We start from the raw sequence: 19,121 nt of genomic DNA, 5'->3' as shown, positions 1-19,121 counted from the left end.
TACATTCATGTGTTAGGAATTTGCTGCCAAGATGTGCAACAGGAAAGCAACATTGATATTAACATTAATGATAAAGAATAAGTAATTGTATAATAATGTGAGAAGTATGGATATGGAATAAAATGTGCATAAGCACATAAATACCAGCTTGTATTTATAATATAAACAGCTTTATAAACAATGGTTTAAAGTGTTTACAATGCAGTGGTTGAGGTAATAGATGGTGGGGGTGGGGGGCTAACTAGAATGTTTGATTAATGTAATTTAGTTATAGTAATTATTAATTTTTCTTAATTGTAATGTTAAATTATCACCATTTCCTAATTGTAATGTGAGCTTTTCACCTTTTCTTGCTGCTCCAGGTGTGTGCATTTAGCTCCTGCAGAGATTGTGGAAGGTTGAGTATGAAGATGGATTTTTCCCACTGAGCCTGAAGGGGAAGAGGCATTTAGAAAACAGGAACCTCACAGGAAGATGGGGAATGACAGGAAGGGAGCTGAGCCTCTTTAGCTACCTTGACTATCGTACCCTGACATTGGTGCTGGATCCCTTGAAGACCCTTCAGCCGCTGCAGTGATGTGACATTTGGATCATCTTGGCAACGCCATCAGTGGAACACAATTGACGGACATTGATTGGACCAATTAAATTGTAGTTATTAGGGACGGGTTTAAGTTTTTCTCTGGAATGGTGAGGTAATGAAGCCTAATAGATTTGAGGACCAGTGATACAAAATCTGGTTGCAGTGTTAAAAAGGGCATGAGGACCATTTAGACAATCCAAGTTTGTTACTGAGGAGCTATTTTTGTCTCTGCTATTCCTGTGATGCTTTTCAGTAATGAGATTACTTTATGGAAGATGTGGAACTTCAGTTCTCTACATATTGCTGGTATTCATTGCCAGTAGCTCAGTAATACTACATAATAAATACCTGTAATAGCAGCAGCTGAGCAAGGGCTCAAGAAGCAATCAGAACACCATTATTCCCACTAGCCTTAAGGTGAAAATGTAAGATGAGATATCTTCTGGGGGAAATTGTGAAAAACATTAACCATTAAAGAACATGTCTGTAATATTTTGCAGGGCATTCGGGAAAGAAATGAACTTAATACTGTGATTTAACCCTGTGGAATTTTATATTCTGTCATCTTCTACTAGGAGTTTCTTGCATTGAACTGACTGTTTATTTGTTTGTGTGCTGATACTCCATTTTTGCTAATTATTTTGATAACTTTACACTAACATTAAAGACTAAAAACACTTACCTGGATATTCAACTTTTTTGTACAAAACTATTGTAGCCCCCGGTAAGCCTCAGGCTCGCTCAGCTCGCTCCGTCTGGGGAGAGCAGCCTTCGGCCCCGCCAAACTGGGTAATCAAGCTTGGGTGGATGCTGTGTGTTGTGTCCCCTGTGTAACATCAGTACCCTGAAATAACATTCAGTTCACAATGTGTGGTTAAACAAGTAAGAGTTTATATTTAAGTATGGGGTTAGTAGAGAACAAAAAAAAAGGAAAACAAATAAAAGGCGCCAATAATCTCATAAACATGTCCAGTGCACAAACGGAGCTCACGGATTCCCTGTCGCTGATCCTCCTTCACTCGTCGTCGACCCCTGGGCTCCCGCCCCGAGCCCAGGCCCAGCGGGTCCGGCAACCGTCTCCTCAAGCCACCTCTACTCTCTTCATCCTCTTCGCGCCTTCTCCCCAAAGCCCACGCAAGTAACAGCTTTCACACAGAAAGAATAACATCTACCCAATTGGTTAACAAATGAATACAAGTTCCGTTATCACTAATTATAATCCAAGCATACTGCTATAGAGAACCACTGTCTCAGCAGTTAACAGTATAGACAAACCATTTTATTCACCTTAGCAGTAACATAAAAGAAGAAACCCTTACACTATAGTTACTGATGTTGATGTAAGATGTTTTATGTTTAATTTTCTTACAAGCAAAGGAAGAGTAGACTCAGAACACAGACAGGAGGGAGATCTTATCATTTATCAAAGCATCCAGCACCTAGTATCAGGGCTCTGAAAGGTGTGAGAAGAGCTTGGGCCAAGTGGAGTACACTTTTCAAACTCACTCAGGCCCTCAAGCAGCTGTCTTTCCACTCTCGAAACAAATAGGATTCAGTTTAATCTCCCATTCTATTACCTCCACTTTTGAACTTCTAGCCTGTCCACCCCACTAAACATGCTATTTTCTCCATGTTGCCAACCGTTGGAGTTGGTGTTTGTTTATTTTTATGCTTGAAGTTTTTTCCTCGCTAAGGGGTTATTCTACAATTAGTAGCTTAATTGTAGCATTACTAATTTGGTTAGGGAATGGTAGTATTGTGCTTTTGGACTGGTTATCAAGAGAATAAATAAGTTGAATCCTAGTTTGATGACTGGGGCATTTAATTAAATCAGCTTTTTTAAAAATAAAAGTGACTGTGAGGTATCAATGACTGGCAAACTTTTCCAGCAAATTTCTACAGAAGTACAGTGGAGGGATTCTAACTGGTTGTATCACTGTATGGTACGGAGGGGCTATTGCACGGGATTGGAAAAAGCTGCAGAGGGTTGTAAATCGTAAACACAAGAAATTTTGCAGGTGCTGGAAATCCAAAGTGACGTACAGAAATGCTGGATGAACTCAGCAGATCAGGCAGCATCTATGGAAATGAATAAACAGTCAACGTTTCAGGCGAAGACCCGTCTTCAGATCCGGAAAGGAAGGAGGAAGATGCCAGAATAAAAAGGTGGGGTGGTGGGGGAAGAGGATAGCTAGAAGGTGATAGGTGAATCCAGATAGGTAGAAAACATAAAGGGTTGGAGAGGAAGGAATCTGATAGGAGAGGAGAGGTGACATAGAAAGAAGAGGAGGTAAGGACCCAAACGGAGGTGATAGACAGGTGAGAAGAGGTAGAAGACCAGAGTGGGGAATAGAAGAGGGGAAGGGTAGGAAAATTGTGTTTTATTGGAAGGAGAAATCGATGTCCTTGCCATCTGGTTGGAGGATACCTAGACAGAACATAAGGTGTTGCTCCTCCAACCTGAGGGTGGCCTCATCTTAGCAAAAGAGGAGGCAATGGACCTATGTGGTGGAAAGGGAATGGAAATCAGGATTGAAATGTTTGGCCATCAGGAAGTTCTGCTTTTGGCAGTTGGCGTGAAGGTGCTTGACAAAGCAGTCTCTTGATTTACGATAGGTTTCTCCAATGTAGAGGGGGTTGCATTGGGAGCACCAGACCCAATAAACAGCCTCAGTAGATTCACAAGTGAGATATTGCCTCATCTGGATGGACTGTTGGGGCCCTGAATAGAGGTGAAGGAAGAGATGAATAGTGAGTCCCATCATGGGCACTAACCTCCCCAACATTGAGGACATCTTCAAAAGGCGGTATTCTCTTCACCCAGGATATGCCACCTTCTCATTTCTATCATCAGGAGGTGGTACAGGAGCCTGAACAAACACGCTGTATGCTTTAGGAACAACCTTTTCCTCTCTGCCATCAGATTTCTGAATGGACAGTAAACCAACCCTTGAACACTACCTCAATTTTTTTGCTTTCTTTTTGCATTACTTATTCAATTTTTAATGTATGTATGTGTATATATACATATATATAATTTCTTATTGTATTTATACTTTCATGTGTTGCACTTTACATCTGTCACAAATCAACAAATTTCAACAAAATCCAGTGATGTAAGACCTGATTCTGATGTAAAATGAGAAAAAAAAAACAACAGATGCTGGAAATATGAAATGAAAGTGGTACATGCTTTGTAGGTCAAGCAGCATCTGTGAATATAGAGTTAACATTTCAAGTTGATGACCTTTCATCAATGTAAAGCTCCCTTGAAATCTCTTCAAGGTACTGTATTGGTATTGGTTATTAGTCTGGAGTCTGGAGTTGGCCATGCAGTCCACCAGAAACATTGTCACATTTACCCAAAATAGAATACAATGCTTGTCGAGTCTTGGAACACTACATCACAGAAACAGGCCTTTCAGCTCATCTAGTCTATACCAAACTATTAATCTGTCTTGCATAATGTTTATACAGATCAAACCTCTACATGGTGCTTTGTCCTCGAATAAGGTAAAAGAGTAACAGTGCAGCATAAAGTGTAAAAACTTACGAAAGTGTGCAGTGCAGGTCAATGATGAAGTGCAAGATCATAACAATGTAGATTATGGGGCCAAAAGTCCATCTTGTCATTCAAGTGTCTGATAACAAGGGATCATAGCTGTCCTTGAGCCTGGTATTCTATCCTTTCAGGCTTTTGTATCCTTTGCTTGATGAAAGTAGGGAAAGGAGAGAATATCCCAGAGGTGTGGGTCTTTGATTATGCTGGCTGCTTAACTGGGTCAGTGAGAACTATAGACCGTGTCCACAGAGGGGAGGCCAGTTCCTGTGATGTACTGAACTGTGTCCATAAATCTCTGCAGTTTCTTGTATCACTTGCAGAGCAGTTGCTTTACTAAGCATCCATTTAGAATGTTTTCTGTGCGTCGATACAAATTAGTAACAGTCAATGGGGACATAACAAATTTCTTTAGCCTTCTGACAAGGTAGAAGTGTTGTGAACTCTCTTGGCTGTGATGTCAGTGTGACTGGAACAGACAAGCTGTTGGTGATATTCATCCACTATGAGAACTGCCTCACTATTTTTGCTCTCTATTTGCACTAGTTAATTTATTAATTTATATATATTTGTAATTTATAGTGTTTTATGTATTGCACTGCACTACTGCTGCAAAACAACATATTTCATGAAATATGACAGTGATAATAAACCTGATTCTGATTCTGATTCTGGAAATTGAACCTCTCAGCCATCTCAGTCTCAATGCCGTTGATGTAGAAGTGAGCATGTACACTTTCTGGAGTCAATGATCAACTCTTTTGTTTTTGAAAAATGGCATGCAAAAGTTTGGGCACCCCAGTCAAAATTTCTGTTACTGTGAATAGCTAAGCGAGTAAAAGATGAGCTGATTTCCAAAAGGCATAAAGTTAAAGATGACACATTTCTTTAATATTTTAAGCAAGAGAACTTTTTTATTTCCATCTTTTACAGTTTCAAAATAACGAAAAAGGAAAAGGGCCCGAAGCAAAAGTTTGGGCACCCTGCATGGTCAGTACTTAGTAACACCCCCTTTGGCAAGTATCACAGCTTGTAAACACTTTCTGTAGCCAGCTAAAAGTCTTTCAATTCTTGTTTGGGGGATTTTCACCCATTCTTCCTTGCAAAAGGCTTCTAGTTCTCTGAAATACTTGGGCCATCTTGCATGCACTGCTCTTTTGAGGTCTATCCACAGATTCTCGATGATGTTTAAGTTGGGGGACTGTGAGGGCCATGGCAAAACCTTCAGCTTGCGCCTCTTGAGGTAGTCCATTGTGGATTTTGAGGTGTCTTTAGGTTCATTATCCTGTTGTAGAAGCCATCCTCTTTTCATCCTTGGCTTTTTTACAGACAGTGTGATGTTTGCTTCCAGAATTTGCTGGTATTTAATTGAATTCATTCTTCCCTCCACCAGTGAAATGTTTCCTTTGCCACTGGCTGCAACACAAGCCTAAAGCATGATCGATCCACCCCTGTGCTTAACAGTTGGAGAGGTGTTCTTTTCATGAAATACTGCACCCTTTTTTCTCCAAACATACCTTTGCTCATTGCAGCCAAAAAGTTCTATTTAACTTCATCAGTCCGCAGGACTTGTTTCCAAAATGCATCAGGCTTGTTTCGATGTTATATTCAAGTTATACAACATAACACCACTCCAAAGATTGTTATCTTGTTGGGGTGGAGAGGCTTGTGTATTCCTGAGATCCCAATAGCAGAGCTGTCTGAAGTTTAACCATCTTGCACTTAGTTCCTGCTAGGGTCACCCATGGGGGTAAGGTCAAAGGGAAAGTTCCAGAGAGAGGGTGATCCACTCAATACCTCATTGGTGGAGCTAGCAGAAGATGATGACACATCACAATGGCAGAGAAGGGTCCCCAGTCATCTTGAATTCCATGCCACGGGACCCTGATCCCAAACTGTCAAGGACCGTGTGGTGACTGTCTTTGGATCAGTCATGCACAGACATCTTCCATTAAGAGAGTCCACCCTAACACCCCGCAATATGTGGCTCCCAGATCAGCCTTCTGAAAACCCACTAATAGACAACCCCTTTGGAGAACATCATACTCAACTCGAGAGGTTTGCATAACAAGTTGCAGTCGATGTTTTGGACCAAGACCCTTCATCTGGATTTAAGCTTCTTTGTGGTAGGCATACCTTGAAGAGACTTCACAGTAGTACAGCAAATCATAAACACAAACATGAGAGATTCTACAGATGCTGGAAATCCAGTACGGTTGATGTTTCAGGCAATGACTTTTCCTCTCTGGTAAGTTTTCAGCTGAGGATGAAGAGACTGTTTAATGCTCTCTATAGATGCTGCCTGGCCTGCTGAGTTCCTACAACATTCTGAGTGTTCTGCTCCGGATTTCCAACATCTGCGGAATCTTGTGGTTATATTTTTCCCCTCAGATTGGCTTAGTAGGGTGAAAGGTGAAATATTTAAGGGCTATGCAAGAGAAAACCTCTTCGCTCAGAGGAAAAAGTTGTCAGCAGAAGTGGTGGTCGTTGTGCGAATGATGTCACCAGAGAAAAGTAGTGGTTGATTATGAAGCTGCCTCTTTATTTGACAAAACAAGATACAGCAGGCATCATAATGAGGCCCTTTCGGTTGAAAGTTCTGCCTGGCCAACATGGGGCTCGATATTTTGTGTGCTAAACATCATGGGACAATTCCATAATTACAATGAATTCACAATGCTTTCTTTGAAACTATACACAAACATCATATCTTCCTATTCGCACTCACACCACAGACATCTAAATGAATTTTAATCAGCAATGTCTGGTCTGAGTTGCAAGGCTTTTAGGACCCTATTGCTTAGAGCTACATTTTAAGTTAAATCTGCAATTTATATTCAGATCTCAAGGTTGGTGGATGAAATCATTTGCTAAATGAAAATGTGTTAAAGCCAAAAATCACTCTAACAGTAGTTGCAGATTTAATTGTAACATTTAAGAAAAGTTTGGATAGGTACATGGATGGGAGGGGTTTAGGAGGGTATAGTCCAGGTGCAAGTAGATGGGAATATGCAGAAAGTCAGGTCAGCATAGATTGGATGGGATGAATGACCTGTTTCTGTGCTGGACTACTCTGAGTCCGAATTACTGTTCTGCATGTGTAAGCTTGGATTCGTGAAAGGAGTGATATTTAGTCATAAACCTTGCAGAACTAAGCCCAATCCTATTCTCGGCTGTTATCCACACAGATGTAGATCCATATGCTGTACAGCTTCAAGTGGGTATCATGTTTAGTGTTTCTACTTCTGAGAGTAGCCAGACGAATGCTTAGCCAAGCAGGGATCATATCTGAACACTTTTCCATCTATGTGCTGTACTGCTGAATGATATGGTCCAATTTTCTAGTGTGCCATGGATAGTTCTTTGGAGCATGCGTGAAACCCAGAGGGCAAGGTCAAGTGGAAAAATGGAGCAAACACTTATCCATCCAAAAATTGTTTTCAGCTGATAGCATGTTTCATAGAAACCATAGAAACTACAGCACAGAAACAGGCCTTATAGCCCTTCTTGGCTGTGCCGAACCATTTTCTGCCTAGTCCCACTGACCTGCACACGGACCACATCCCTCCATACACCTCCCATCCATGTATCTGTCCAATTTATTCTTAAATGTTAAAAAAGAACCCGCATTTACCACCTCGTCCTTGTGCTTCAGAGTTCTTGTGAAGATCAGATCCAGTGTACTTGTTTTCCTCTGTGTGAATGAAATCTCACAAAGTACAAGGATTTAGATCCTAAGAGCTATTCAAGATGCAATTATCAATGGAATTGCCTTCTGATGTTAATGATCTTCTGCAGCTGTTTGAGCAGCAGATTTGTAGGCTTTGTTTGATGCTGGCAGCTCCAGCTTTCTCTTCTATTCTGGAGTGAATAATGAAGAGACAATATTTAAGGATGAGCTGCTATTATATAACCAGCTTGTAATGGACAGCTGCCAAGCTCTGTGCTACTGACTCAGGATTTGTTTTAGTTGTGACTTAGAAGTTTATCGTTAAAATGGCCACTTCTGCACTGACTGGATAAAAATAGCAAACTCTGTATCTCTGAGATAGAACAGATTAATTTTATTCTACTTCAGTGTTTTGTTCCAAAGATTTACTTTGGACGCAACGCCACACAGTTCGTCATGGGTAAAGCCCTCCCAACCATTGAGCACATCTACATGAAACACTGCCATAGGAAAGCAGCATCCATCATCAGAGATCCTCACCAGTCACTTCTTGCTGCAGACATCAGGTAGAAATCCGCTCCTGCAGAAATCAGTTCAATAACTCTGTAACCCTGAGACACTGTCTCCAAAGTATGGGAGTCCTAAACTAGATGGTATAAGTTTAAAGTGAGAGGAAAAAATCCAAACAGGACCTGACAAACAAGTCTTTCATATGAAGGAAGGTGGGTATGTAGAGCAAGCTTCCAGAGGAAGCAATAGTAAGACTCAGCGTCAGTAAGACCAAAGAACTGATGAGGACTTCAGAAAGGGCAATGTGAAGGAACACACCAGTCCTCATAGGAGGACCAGAAGTGGAGAGAGTGAGCAATTTCAAGTTCATGGGTGTCAGTATCTTTTAGGACCTAACCTGGACCCAACATATTGATGCAGCTATAAAGAAGACAGTGGTATATTTCTTTAGAAGTTTAAGGAGATTTGGTATGTCACCAAGTTTCTTGGCAAGTTTCTACAGATGTAGAGTGGAGAGCATTCTAACTGGCTGCAGCAACCACTGGTATTGGGGGAGGGAGGGGTTAGCTATTGCACAGGATTGAAGTAAACTGCAGAGAGTGATAAAATTAGTCAGCTGCATCATGGGCACTAGCCTCTATAGTGTCCAGGACATCTTCAATGAGTGGTGTCTTAAAAAGACAACATCCACCTTTAAGGTCCTCTGCCATCCAGGATATGTCCTCTTCTCATTGTCACCATCAGAGAGGAGATACAGGAGCCTGAAGGCACATACTCAACAGTTCAGGAACAGCTTCTTCCCCTCTGCCATCTGATTTCTGAACGGACATTGAACCCATGAACAATATCTCACTTTTTTTGCAATATATATACACTTATTGTATTTCACAGCTTTTTCTCTGTATTATTATGTATTGCATTGTACTGCTGCCACAAAGTTAATGAATTTCACAATATATGGCAGTGATATTAAACATCATTTTAATTCTGATTCTGATTCCGAGACATGTACGGTTGCAAGGTTTTATAAGTTTGAACAAATGGGTGCATAGGAAAAGTCTAGAAGAGAAATTGGCCAAACATGGCCCATGGGATGAGCTCAGTTAAGCAATTCGTTTAGTAGAGTGAATAGGGTTGAAGGCCCTATTTTCAGTGTTGTATAATTTTATCACTGTTGATCCAGATCCTGATTCAAAGAGCTCTTCAGCACATTAGTTGGTTGATTTATGCAACAAACCAATTTCCACCAATTTCCCCCTTCCTGAAATTTTATTTAATTATGTTCAGGTGAGGACTTAATTCTATCTGCTCAGCATTCTAATTTTCTGTGTAATTAAACATTGTTTCTCTGAGGAATTAAAACTCTGGAAACACACAAATGCCTAAAACTGTTGGACTAATGTTATTTTGAGCAACTTTGCTTGGCTTTTTCTTATGTTGTTTTATGTAGATCAAGTGAAAAGTCTAGAAATCTCAGCAGATTAGTTGGCACCTGTGAAAAGTTGATGTTTCAGGTTCAAATTCTGGCTCTTTTTCTCTCCCCACAGATGTTGCCTGACCTTTTGGGGAATTTTCCAACAGCTCTGGGTTATTGGCATTTCTAAGTAGTGAACCTGCCTCACATATTCTCAATCAGAACATCTGATTGCACTGGGTGTAATGAAACCATGTTCAAATTAAAAGAGCATTACCTTTTACCAGGGTGATCAGATCAACTATTACTCCACAAGCTTTGCTCTACAATCAAATTTTGTTCTACAAACAAATCAAAAATTTCTCCTTTAATGGGGCAGTCTCGAGCCAGAGGGCACTGCCTCAGAATACAAGGATGTCCCTTTAAAGCAGAGTTGAAGAGGAATTTCTTTTGCCAGAAGGTGGTGAATCTGTGGAATTCATTGCCAGAGTTGACTGTGGAGATCAAGTCATTAGGTGTATTTAATACAGAGGTTGAATGGTTCTTGCTTTTAGTAAGAGCATCAAAGGTTACATGGAGAAAGCAGGAGAATGGGTTTGGCAGAGCAGACTCAATGGGTTGAATAGCATAGCTGTGCTCCTGTCTCTTATGATATTATGGTCTAAACTAGTAAACTTAACATTTGTCATGGAGAAAATGCAAGAGATTATTAATCAAGATTCTGTAATGTGACTCTCAGGAAAATTTAGGGTAACAGTCAAAATCAACATGCTAAAGTGATAGGAGATTCATATATGTGTGTTTTACTGGCAATCTCTGAAGGAGAAACAAGTACTTTAGATAAAGGTGAACTGGTGAGGTTACTATATTTAGACTTACAAAAGTCTTTCATAAGGTATCATACCCAAGGTTATTGCTGAAAAGAAAAGCTTATGGTTTAGAAGGTAACATATCGGCATGAACAAATGATGAGCTGGCTAACAAGAATGAGAAAATGGGAAAAAAAGATAGTTCTTTTCTGGTTGTCATAATGTAAGCAGTGATATGACATAGGGATAGAGACTGGGTCCTGCACCTTTAGAACGTAAAACACTGAACACAACAGCACAGTATAGGCCCTTTGGCCCACCATGTTAGCCAACTTTTTAACCTACTCTAAGATCAACCTAACCCTTCTCTCCCAAATATCCCTCCATTTTTCTTTCACCAATGTGCTTATCTAAAAGTCTCTTAAATGTCCCTAATGTATCTGCCTCTACCACCACTCCTAGAAGGACTTTCAACACACCTACAACTCTCTGTGGAAAAAAAAAACAACCTCCCTCTTATGTCCTCCATATACTGTACTTTCCTCCAATCACCTTAAAGTTATGCCCCCTCCTTTTAGCCATCTGCACTCTGGGAATGTCTCTGGCTGTCCACTCAATCTATGCTTCTTATTATCTAATACACCCCTGTCAAGCCTCCTCTCATCTTCACTCCAAAGACAAAAGCTCTAGCTCATTCAGCCTATCCTCATAAGACATCTTCTCTAATCCAGGCAGCATCCTGGTAAACTCCTCTGCACCTTCTCTAAAGCTTCCACATCCTTGCTATAATAAGCCCACCAGAAATGAACACAATATTCCAAGTTTACCTGGGCTTTTATACAGATGCAACATTACCTCATGGCTTTTGAATTCAATCAGCCAACTAATGAAGGCAAACACGCCATACGCCTTTTTATGCACCCTATCAACTTGCTTGGAAACTTTGAGAGATCAGCTGGTCATTTTGCAAGTTATATAGAATTACTAGTGTGAAGGTACTGGAGATATGGTTGTTATATTAGCCGATGATGATGGATGGGAATGTATGTAATGAAGATACTATAAGCAGGCAACAACACAAATTTTGATTTAATTAAATGGTGAATGTGACTATTCCTGCTCCTCATTATATGTTTGTAAATTCCAAGATTTTTTATGCTGACATGAAACAAGGATTGTAGCAAAAGCCCCTCCACCTGTCAATCTCCTGTGTGTTCCCAGGAGCCAACAGCCGTCACATTCCACTCAACATTTGATATTTGTGCTTGTTACTTGAAATCACAGCCCTATTCCTAACCAGACATTCAACCAAGCCTATTTTTAAAAGTGCTAATTGGTACATATGTAATTAGCCAATTAAGAAAGATTGTCCTGTGTATCAATGACTGTTCACAAAATCTGTTGCTTGAAACTTTAGCTCCTGCTGATTCTGAACCTGCCCTTCCAATCTCAGGTGAACAATCCTATTCATGCATGTCTTCTATATTCTTCTCAATGAAAAAAAATCTGCAATAACTTTTTTTCCCCAATGAAAATAAATTCAGTTCTGCAATTTACAGTTTGAAGATGAGTGATCATTTGCTGTTGAACCTCGAAGCATTTTTCTCTCTGGAGTAGGAGAAAAGTCCTGCTAATTCTGGCTCACAGTGCGTTCAGGAGCTTGGTTTGCTTACAATAATGACCTAATTAATGCAGTAAAAATGGGCTGCCAGATTAATTCAGGCACCTAGTTTGTACTTCAAATAAATTAATTTATAAAAAACTACCAAATATTAAGAAGCCTGTTTACATACTGCATGAGGTTGCTCGTCTCATCCCATCCCAAACTTATCAAATATTGAAAGGCCAAGGTAAAGTGGAGAGGATGGTTTCGATAGTGAGGATTCTATGACCAGAGAGCACAGTCTCAGAATGCAAGGACATCCCTTTAGGACAGAGATGAGGAGAAATTTGTAGAATTCATTGCCACAGATGGCTGTGGAGCCCAAGTTATTGGATATATTTAAAGTGGAGGTTGATATGTTCTCGATTTGAAAGAGCATCAAATGCTACAGGAAGAAGGCAGAATCCTGGACTGTACAGAAATCTAATGGCGGAGGAGAAGAAGCTGTTATGAAGATAGTGAGTGTATATCTTTAAGCTCCTGTACCGTCTCTCTGATTGCACAAAGAATGCATGCCCCTGATGGTGAAGGCCTTTGAAAATGGATATTGCCTTCTTGACAAACAGCCTCTTGAAGGTGTCCTCGATGGCGGAGAGGATTGTTCCCATGATGCAACTGGCTGAGTCTACAACTCACTGCAGCCTCTTGCATTGGAGGTTTCTTACTAGGCAGTGATACCATTACACAGAATGTTCTCCATTGTACATCTGCAGAAATTTGCAAGAATCTTTTGTGACGATAATAAATAAGTACCAAGTTATTATGACTTTAAAAAAGGAAAGTTAAGAAAGAGGACATTCAATCTATTAAGTCTACATCAATTTCCACTGGAGCTATCCCAAGTCACTGTTCCCTGTTCATTCAGCATTGCCCTGTAATTGTCTGTTCAGTTCAATTCTTCCATACATTTTTTTCAGGATTAGTGTTTGCATCTTCAGTTTTCCGGGTGAGAAGATTTATTACTGATTTGGTCTCTAATTATGATTCCCAGAACAGGATACAGCAGAACCGTGTGATGGATTGCAATTACCTCCCAATCCTGTAACTATGCTGCCTGAAAGAACAAAAGTAACAGGTTTCAAATGCAGGATGCCATCCAAGTAATCTCTTTCTGACTTGAAATTGTTTCTTTATTGAAATGTAAACAAATGCAGATGCAGAACATCTGAAATTAAACAACGAGAGGCTGAAATACACAACAGCTTGGACAGAGCCGCACATAGCTGCAGAAAATGGAAGTAGTTTAGTTGGACATCCTGACCAGCAGAGATAAGATGGGCCAAAGGGCTTGTTTCCATGTTGCATGAGGTTCTTCTCTTCTTCTCTGTCTTGTTTTACGGCGGTTGGCACCCAGGTTAATGGTGCATTACCGCCACCTCCTGCTCGGGAGCATGCAATAGACTTACATTCTAAATCCCTTCACCCAATCACACACACACACACATACCCTAACCTACACTTTATTCTCCCATCTTTGGCTATCTTAGTACCCTATTCCTGCTTATCTATCGTATCCTATCAAAAACCCCTGTACCCCTTAAGGAAGCTAAAAATACCCTGACCTGTGCTCTCTCACCCATGCCCAGCAACCCCTTTAATGTGAATTCCTGCACCTCCAATTCCCTTAGATTAATTCTCATCATCTCTCTGTATCCCATACTTCCTGCAACTCAGAACTACACGTTCTACTGACTCCTCTTCCTGACATTCCTCACACAATCCTGTTTGGGGTTTCCCTATCATTTTCAATGTTTTGTTTAATGCACAGTGCCCCAGGCTTAACCTAGTCCACACAGTTTCCTCTCTTCTGTATCCACTACCTACCCTAGTACCTGCGATACTTTTTTGTATTTGATATAAATGCCTCCCTTTCCCCTCCCTGTCCCATCTTTCTTGCCACATTCGGTTGACTTTTTCCCAGATTACACACTTAACCTCTGCTTTACTGATACTAATGTGCATTTCCACATTTTCTTTCTTTAATGCCCTCTTTGCCAACTCATCCACCCTCTCATTCCCCTTCACCCCTACATGTGCTGGAACCCATAGAAAGTTTACCTGACCTCCCTGATTTGCAATTCTTGTGAGTGACTGAAGGAATTTATAAAGTACATCTTGCTGACTGTTTGAGTGAAAAGACCTTAAACTTGCTAGAACTGAGGATGAACCTGAGCATATCAACACTTTGACTTGTCTAGCTTTCTCCACCCATTGCAACACAACCAACACTGCCAGCATCTCCACTGTAAACACCCCTAAATTATTAGATGTTCTTCTGCTGATTCCAATTTCTTTTGCTGGTATTACCACCCCAAACCCTGTCACTTCTGTTTCAGGATCCTTAGCACCATCCGCATAAATCTGAGTAAAATCACTATACTTTTCCATCACATGACAGTTAAATGCACTTACCAAATCCGTTTTATATTTTCCTTTCCTTTTTACCTCTAACAAATGCCAGTCTGTGTCAGGCCATACAGGCTTCCATGAAGCTACAACCAGATAAACTACTGAAGGACTTACCCTTAGATCAAACACTCCATATTCTTTAGCAATATCATTCCCTACCTGACTAAAGTTATCCCTCTGAAACCTCCCATTTTCCCCGCACTCCTGCAACACTCCTTTAGCAGGGTGAGAATCATTGTGTCCCTGCAAATTAGCCCAGTAGTTTGCCATCAATTGCATCCTCCTTAGTTCCAAAGGCATTACTCCCACTTCTACCTGTAGGACTGATATTGGTGATGTTTTAAAAGCCCCACTGCACACTCTCAAAGCCTGAGCCTGAATCACATCCAGTTTCCTTATGAGAGACCTAGCTGCTGATCCATATACTATATTTCCATAGTCCAACACAGATCTTACTAAAGCCACATACATTCTCTTCAAAGCTGAACAACTTGCTCCCCATTCCCTACCAGTCAAACATCTCATCACATTTATTACTTTTTTACATTTCTCCTCAACTTTCCTGATATGGAAAAGTTAATCGTGAATCAAATATAACTCTCAGAAATTTAAATGATCCAACTACTGCATGAGGTTATTGGTTTCCTCTCAATCCTAATATGGAAGGCCTAGATAGAGTGGATGTGGAGAGGATGGTTCCAATAGTGGGAGAGTCTAGGACCAAAGGGCATTGCCTCAGAATAGAGCAATGTTCCTTTATAACAGAGATGAGAAGAAATTTAATTATCTAGATGATGGTGAATCTGTGAAAATCATTGCCATAAGTGGCTGTGGAGGACAGGCCATTGGGTATTTTAAAATTGGAGGATGATAGGATCTTGATGAGCAAGGACATTAAAAGTTCTGTTCTAGGGAGAAGGCAGTTGAATGGGGTTGAGTGGAAGCTGAACACTGAAATGGCTCCACAGCTGTGGACTTACTTTAGGGGATTTTGCAGTTAATGTTCTGCATACATTTTTGTTTTTTTCCTATTGTTTGCACGACTTGTTCTTTTTTCACTTATTGGGTATTTGACAGTCTCTGTCGTGTGGGTTTTATTGTGTTTCTTTGTTCTGCGGCTGCCTGCAAGAAGATGAATCTCGATGTTGTATTCAGTGTACCTACTTTGATCATTTGAACTTTGAACTTTAAATCAGCCCTGATCAAATGGCGGACAGACTCATTGCACTGAATGGTATAATTCTGCTCCTGTGTCTCATAGCCTAACAGCAGTGATGGGATTCCTTTCACCCTTCCAACATACCAGTTCTGTAATTATCATCACCTTCAATAAGATGCCACCATGACATAGATCTTCCTCTCCAAATCTGTGACGCTCTGGTTAATTTTTCATATTGCCAATATCCTATCTTCCCATGCAACCCGAGGAGATACAAAACTTGCCTTGAATCACTTCCTGGGACATAAGCGCATTTACCAGGTAAAGGAATAATTCAACTGCACAGCCACTGCCGCCTTGGGAAAAGCCACTTTATTTATGCCTCTATCTATCCATCTTAAACACCTCTATCAAGTCACCTCTCATCCTCCTTTGTTCCAAAGAGAAAAGCCCAAGCTCACTCAACATTTCCTCATTAGACATTTTCTCCAATCCAGGCTGCATGCTGGTAAATTTCCTCCACACCTTCTCTAAAGCTTCCATGTCCCTTTAGCGTACTGCATTCAGTGCACCCTGAATCTCACACCCACTATGATTTCTCTCACCTCATTCTCTTCTACACAGAGTCAAAGAATACTGCAGCACGGAAACTGGCCCTTCACCTATCTTATTTGTGCCAAACTATTATTCTGCCTAGTCCTATTGACCTTCACCTGGAAAATACCCCTCTTTACCCCTCCCATCCATATCACCTTTAACCCATGACCTCCAGTCCTAGTCTCACCCAACTGGAGTGGAAAAAGCTTGCTTGCATTTTACCCTATCTCTACCCATTATAATTTTGCATTCCTTTATGAAGTCTCCCCTCATTCTCCTATGGTTCAGGCAATAAAGCGCTAACCTTTTCAACCTTTCCCTATAGCTCGGGTCCTCAAATCCCATTATCAGCCTTGTAACTAACTCTTTTAAAGATTTCAGGGAATTGCATTGAACCTCCCAATCAGGTGTATCCATGTTTCTCTTTATCTCCTGTTTACAAAATAACCATTAGTGTTTAATGCAGGAGTAAGGCTAACCATCTCCTCAACCCATTCCGCCATTTGATCAGATCATTGCTGTGACAGCAGTAACTTCACCTTCACATTCTATTCTACTCATGACTCTTATTCACGTTCCCCAAAAATAGATGATAGCATTCCTTTAGTTTTCCTAATTATTTGCAAAACAGCATAGTTACCTTTGGTGAATCATGCACTCCATTCCACAGACCCTTTTAATTTGAGCGTTCTGCAATCTGTCATCGGTTACAAAGTATGCTGCTCTTTATTGTTTTTGCCAAAATAGACTATTGTCATTTTCTCATTGCGTACTACATTTTGTGGATGTTTGCCCACCTACTTACCCTTGGTAGCCCAATAATGGTGGTTGGATCAGCTGTGATTAATAAATGTTCACCACCCTCTCAAATCTGGTATCAACAACCTATCACAGGCATTCCCCTTGTTTACTCCAACCCTCCCACCTCTGCAACTTAAATCAAGATTTAATTTCTGGTTGCCTCATTATAGGTAGAAGGTTGAAGCTTCAGACAGTGTGCAAAGGGCATTTACTGGCACGTTGCCTGGATTGGAGAGTGTGTTTTATGAGAAAAGGATGAGTCGGCTGCTTTGGAGTGAAGGAGATGAGAGGTGACTTGACAGAGGTGTATAAGATTATAAGAGAAATACAGAACTATGCAAAGGTCTTAGGCATGCATATATGCAGCTAGGGTGCCCAAGACGTTTGCACTGTACTGTAGTAATTTTATGTATTGCATTGTACTGCTGCCATAAAAACATTATCATTTTAAAATGCGTGGAGAAGTGGAGGAAAGTTTAAGGGATATGCAATGGAGGTCTATGGGCTGTATAGGAGGGAAGATTGGTCTTGGAGTAGGTTAAAAGGTTAGCACAATATTGTGGGCTCAAGGGCCCATAATGTATTGTATTGTTCTATATTCTAAGTATAATTTCTGCCTTTCCTTAATTGTAAATAAGTGTCTTCAATGTGAAACACTAACACTATTTCTCAATGCACAAATGTTATCAGACTTTCTGAGTACTTGAAGCATTTTCTGTTCTTATCTCTGTGTCTTTGTGTTTGCTGAACTTCTGATCTATGACCACCAAGGCAGGGGCAATAGACTTCTGCATTTACTCAAGAAGTGTCTGAGGAATGCTATAACCGTTACCCTTCGTTGGAAGATGGGACATGCTGTGAATGTCACTGTCTTAATCTCGGTTCACTGTCTTAATCATGCTTTCCAAATTGTTGAACTGTAACTCTCAGACTCCTATTGAATGAGGCTCTTTGTATGCTGGCAAGCTTTCCAGTTGTTAGCTGGAGTTACTGCTCTTTGTGTGCACATCTGTAAAGTGAGTGAAATGACATTTGACTATGAACACAGAGCCTGTTGGCCTTGCCCTCTCTGACAACCATATTCTTTCTTAATATAATCAGGTGTTGGGACTCGCCCTAAAGCAGAAGTAATAATTGATAATGCCTTTCAGCTGGCAGTTAACCTGATCCAAAATGGAGAGGAATCTTGGACTTCCGTAATCTCTTAAAATTAATAATTCAGTTTGTGAGAACTCTATTAGCTCAATCAGTACGGAAGCTGTCAATTAGATCATTTTTCAGATTTTACTTTTTTTGCTGGGTGGGTCTGTACTGGATGATTATTGTACTTTACAAATGTACATTCTTTACAGCACCTCATTATAAAGGAACTAAAGTGGTAACACTTTAACAAGTCTTCCATCTGCCAGAGAGTGCTGGAACTAAACTAATACTGTTCAGGTGCCAAGTAAAATCAAGATGGAATTTACATTCCAAAAGGTTACAATATACACTCTAATCTCATCCTGGAGACACAGAGAGACAGCAGGTGTGGGAATGGATCAACACACAGAAATCTCTGAGGAACTTAGCAGGTCAGGCAATATCTGAGGAGGGAAGATGACAGCTGATGTTTTGGGCCAAGACCCTTCATCAGTACTGGAAAGGAAGAGGGCAGAAGCCAGATTAAAAGGGTGGAGGCAGTGAGAGGAGGTGAATCTAGGTGGAAGGGAAATCCATTCTGGTCAGTTCTTTGCCTCTTCCACCTGTCACCCACTAGCTTCTTGCATCATTTCCACTTCTTACTCCCCTCTCCATCTTCCCATCTTCCCCCCCCCCTCACCCGGATTGGTCTGAGCAGATGAGAGAATCAAGGAGCAAAAGTGGTTGCTTAATGGATTTTATTATTGGAAGTGAGGACAGTAAATGAAGGCTCCTCCTAACCTGGGCTGCCTTTTCTTTCTTTGA

The 19,121-nt window shown here is 40.6% G+C and overlaps 1 protein-coding gene across 2 annotated transcripts in view; it reads left to right on the top strand.

The window, feature by feature from the left end:
• eda2r (ectodysplasin A2 receptor) overlaps positions 1 to 1,237 on the top strand; it is an 84,615-nt gene extending 83,378 nt beyond the window's left edge. For both annotated transcript variants that reach the window (XM_072271318.1, XM_072271316.1), the window contains exon 11: positions 363 to 1,237. The gene's annotated coding sequence lies outside the window, so the exon portion shown is untranslated. The remainder of the gene's footprint in view (positions 1 to 362) is intronic.
• The last annotated feature ends 17,884 nt before the right edge of the window (positions 1,238 to 19,121 follow it).

Source organism: Mobula birostris, chromosome 10, assembly GCF_030028105.1.
Source record: "Mobula birostris isolate sMobBir1 chromosome 10, sMobBir1.hap1, whole genome shotgun sequence".
Classification (NCBI taxonomy): Eukaryota; Metazoa; Chordata; class Chondrichthyes; order Myliobatiformes; family Myliobatidae; genus Mobula; species Mobula birostris.
The sequence above is the reverse complement of the archived record's forward strand: the minus strand, read 5'-3'. Positions and strand labels throughout refer to the sequence as shown.